Below are 5135 nucleotides of genomic sequence, written 5' to 3'. Positions count from 1 at the left end.
TGGGGATAAGATTCTTATGATTCAACAGTGTGTAATTGTTATCATGACTAATTGCGACTGTCACAATTGCAAAAGTAGAAGTTTTGTAACAAAAACGCGGGGGGTGGGGGGGGCAGTGTTAATCTTACAGTCCAGAAACAGAGGACCCTAGGACCATCAAGGGAGAAGAACACAAGCAGAATGTGAGACCTTATCCAGAGAAGCAGTGACACCAGAGATGGAGGCAGAGATGGAACATGGAGCAAGGGAGCAGCTGAGGACTGTAGATTCATGAGAAGAGAGGGACTGAGAGCTGGCAGCCAGGAGGCAGACTTGCAGAATGTGCCCTTCGGTGGTGTAAATTATTATATCTGCCTGAGTGTTTAAAAAAAAAGAGAGAGAGCTAAAATGAATAGAGAGAAATACTGTTAACTTTTGGTACATGGAGGGGATTATAACCATTGAAATGAAACAAAGTATATGATTTGTTGAATGTGAAACTGATGATCTGTCCTGTAAACTTTCACTCAATTCACAATAAAAACTGTAATAAATAAATAATTAATTTTTTAAAAGGGGAACCATGGGTTTGAAACGTGGAGAAACACTACCCCAGCCCACAGTAAAGGATGCCTACATGTATGTGTTTTGCACAGATAGGAAAAGCACTGAGAAGAGCTATACAGAGGATCCGTGGCCATGGGAGACTGTAATCAGAGAGCAGGGAAATGAGTCACTGTGAAGATTGCCTTAGATAAGAGCCAGAAACCTGATAAAATGCAGAGATGAGGTGGCTGAGAGCAGCAGGTTCCTGAGAAACAAATTTGAGTCCTCTTTAGTTCTTCAAAGGCAAATCTACAAGGATCTGGGCCATCAACATGTGCTGAGTAGACATGCTGAAGAGGAGACAGACTTGAGAATATAGAACCAACAATGCATGGTGATCTGTGAGAAGGTGAGGGCAAGAAAGGGGTGTAAGTGGTCTTGCATTTGGTCTAGTTTCCACACTCTAGGAGACAACACGTCAAGGCAGGCTGCTTTGGCATGTGAGAGAATATGGCTAGTTCCTCACTAGATGCAAGTTTGGCCTCAGAAATGCAGAGGCTGCCTAGAGACAGAAGTGGGCTTCCAGGTCTGGGTTGGCATGGATACAGCAAGGTGGTCTCGTCCCAGGGTACTACTGGACTCAGAGAACTTTGCCTCCCCATCTGATGAAAATCAAAACTGGAGGAGGCATGAGTCTACAAGGAGAGGGAGGAAGGATTTGGGTATATCAAAATAACAAAAGAGACTATAAGTGCCATCACATTAAGGGGATTGCAATAAATGAGATGAAACAACGTGTGTATGCATCATTGAATGGAGAACTTATTTAGTGTGAAAACCTTCACAGTATAAAGTGATAAAAATACATAAGCACAGATGAATTAAGGAGAATGGCAGATGGCATGAAAAGCAAATGAAACTGAACATTTCAAATTAAAGCTAGAAACAAAACCTGAGAAGGGCAAAGGCAAGTCTCGGGGATAAGGGAGAAAACACCATGCTTATGTGGAGTTTACTGTCGAATCATTAGCAATGGACTGGGATGGGCTAGGATGAAGTGTGGAGAATCCTCATGAACACACCATCAATGGGATTTGATTTTTTCTGCCAGAGGAACTTGGCAGGATTTGAGCAAGTTGTTGCTGTGAAGTGCCTTCGAGTCAGTTCCAACTCATAGTGACCTTGTATAGGGTTTCTGAGGAGAAGCTAGTACCACACTTAGTGAGCAAGTAAAGTGTATTAAAAGCAACACTTTAGCAAGATTTACATCTTTATCTTGGGAAACTTTGAGAAGGAAATGGATGAGTGTAAAGTTCCAGTGGGGGGTGTGATAATGAGGTCCAGAGACATCTCTGTTTCTCCATCTAGACTAAGGATCCATAACTTCTTCAGTGTCTAAGGTCTGCTCTGTATATAAAGACCCCCAGTGATTGTGGTATTGTTGTTAAGTGCCGTCAAGTCTGTCCCGACCCATAGCTACTCTGTATGGGATTTCCGAGGAGCAGCTTGTCAAATTGAACAGCCGACTTTGTGGTCCCAACTGACTTTGCTGTCTAGCACATTAGCCCACAGCGCCACACCAGGACTTGGGTTAAACTGAAAATCCATAAAAACAACTGGAGAAGAAATCATAGTTAGCGCTATGGTGTGCCTCTCTGGCATTATTCATCATGCTGAATGCTTTAGGCACATCACCTTCATACCAATGCTGGGAGGGCAGTACGTTTATAATCATGGCCAATTTAATGATAAGGAATGAAGCAATATATCCAGTTAGAAAGTAGCAGAACTTGAATTTGAACCTCAGCCATTTGGTGACAGAGCCTGTGATCCTGATGACGGCATGTTCCTGCCTGGAGCAGGCACAGCCATGTAGATTAATGCATCTTCAAAGCAATCCATCCATGTAACAGAGAGAAGGTATCTTGCTCCCCTTAGAGACAAGAAAACAGATGTGTGCCCTCTAAGCCCTCTACTTTCCCCATTAGGGATTTAAGGAATGGGAGAAACTGTAGTTCTTACCTTTCTCCCATCCCCACCATTCACGTACATGATAGGACTAAGTGAACTACCTCACGTCTTAGGAATTAGATACTCAGGGGCCCAGAAACTTGGAAGCAGTTACTAGTTCTTATCCCGGATGACTCATTTGGGTTCTAAGGACAGTCAAGTCCAAGATGTTGAATTCTTTGAACTTTTGAGCTCTACAAATGAATGACTATATAATAGGACCATCATTCCTGTGGAAGGAATTCTTTAAGTCCCCCTCCCCCCCTCTCGGTATCTCTCTCTCCACACACACACACATACACACACACATACATACACACAAAAGAATTCTGGGAGTAATCAAAAATGGATAAGAAACTTCCTTATCTCTGGGACCTGGCTTCTCTCTCTAAAATACAAGCTTGGGTTCAGGATTTCTAATCAGCCCCTCTTTTTTTTTTTCTTTCTCAGAAGAGTCCAATGACCTGCACGTTATCTCTAAAATACATGCCCTCTACCACTATCAGCAGCATAAATACATTTAGATGGTTGGAATAAAAGCCTTGGCTTGCACCCAGAAGTATAGTCACCAGTGTTGAGGCTGGGTGGTGCTGCCTTCCAGAGTCCTATCAGAACAGAAGGTGAAGATGAAACTTCTTTTCCTTTCCCTCCATGCTACTTCAGAGACAATATACAAGAACACTTAGAACGTGGACAGCGGCTATTACCAGTGTTTTCACTCTATCTCACCCATCTAATTAAGCAATTTATCATGAAAGAAAAGGCAACAAAGAGAGGAACACATCCTATATAGCCAATCCCTCCCACTTGCCATTCCTGTCACCAGAGAATTCACATTCTTAAAGAGCCGGAAGCAGCTGATCGGTGTTCTTCACAGAGGAGAGGGAGACTTTGGAGACACGCAGGCTTTCCGTTGAGACAAAGAGGCTTTGTGCTTTGTAATTTGACTCTGCAATTTTTTTATTATTTTTTGTTAATTTCACAAACAGTGTCCCAGTGGAACTGACTGTAGACAGGACCATTTTGTCAAGTTTTTAACCAAGTGTTTATTTATTTAACTTAGAGAATCCTCCCTAGCCTTCACTTTGAAACAGAGCATCAGAATCATGTAATAACCTTACTGCTGCCTACTGCTTTTCCCAGTTATGAAGAAGCTCATGCTGAACCCCCACCATCAGGGGTACTACCCAATAAGCAAGTACAGGTTTACTTGTGTACTCTTACTGGGAACTCCGTCCCTGTTGTTGTTGTTATTGTTGTTGTTAGGTGCCATTGAGTAGGTACTGACTCACAGTGACCCTGTGCATAACAGAATGAAATACTGCCTGGACCTGTGCCAACTTCACAATCGTTGCCATGCTTGAGCCCATTACTGCTGCCACTGTGCCAGTCCATCTCATTGGGGGTCTTTCTCTGCTTCTCCAACCCTCCACTTTACCAAACATGATCTCCTTCTCCAGGAACTAGTTCCACCTGACAATATATCTGAAGTATGAGAGACGAAGTCTGTCCATCCTAGCTTCCAAGGAGCACTCTGACTACATATTCCAACACAGATTGGGTTTGTACATTTGGAAAGAGTCTTTGATTCTGTAGGCAGGTGCTGTGGAATTGAGAGACAGACAGACAGATGCCAATCATACCTCAAAGTAGACTCTTTGATGTGGTGAAAAAATTTGAAATTGCTCACGACAGATTCGTACGTAAGCCATAGGAAACTGACACTTATGTAACCCAGCATTGCCCGCTGTGGGCAGGCCCTCACTCTGTACCTTGGGACATGGAAGTTCAGAATCAGGTCCCAACTCTCTGGTCAAGACAGAACATGCCATCCTTTTCACGTTGTTTTTCCTCATGCCTTCAGTTGTCAACACTGTCACAGTTACAGTTATGTCTGCTACACCATTTTAACATACTTCACCCTGTTTCAGCCCCTCCACAATGCCTGCAACACAGACTTGGTAATCACATAACAAAGCTTTCTTCCTTTTGTCTTCTTTATTATTTAGTTTATCTTGTCCAGTGCCTTTTAGGCTTTTAGGCTTAGATAGAACAGAGAGGTAAGTTAAGTGCCAACTAGAAAAAGAAGTTGAACAGGAACAGCGAGAGAGAAGAAAAACGGGTAGGCCATCTGCTGGATGGAGTGGTATGGCCATCTGGAACTTTTGCCGTCAGCTGGAGATACAGCAGCCTGCAGGCAAAGGACATGGCAGGAGGTTGACAACAAACAGGGTGTGGTTCTCCTTGTTCCATGCCCTCCTGGTAGTTGAAGGCATGTCCAGTCCCTGCCCTTTCCAACCCAGCTCCCAGTGGCACTGCCTATGTAGCCTTGGAAGCCGGAAGTACCATCCCTGCTATTTGTAGGTGACTGAACCTGCCCTGAACTACACTACACAAACAGCAAAGAGAGAATTGCATGTTTCTAGTCCTATCACAACCTACAGGAGATAGGTGGTAAGTGCCTGAGAATACAGCAACATACAATCATCAATTAAATATAAATATGAAACTACATTGTCTTGCAATGTCTCAGAGAAAACAATTTCAGCTTGCACAAAGAACAAGACAGAGTGCCTCAAAAAAGTGACCAAAATACAAAT

The sequence above is a fragment of the Chrysochloris asiatica genome, unplaced genomic scaffold (assembly GCF_000296735.1).
Source record: "Chrysochloris asiatica unplaced genomic scaffold, ChrAsi1.0 scaffold00144, whole genome shotgun sequence".
Lineage (NCBI taxonomy): Eukaryota > Metazoa > Chordata > Mammalia > Afrosoricida > Chrysochloridae > Chrysochloris > Chrysochloris asiatica.
The sequence above is the reverse complement of the archived record's forward strand: the minus strand, read 5'-3'. Positions refer to the sequence as shown.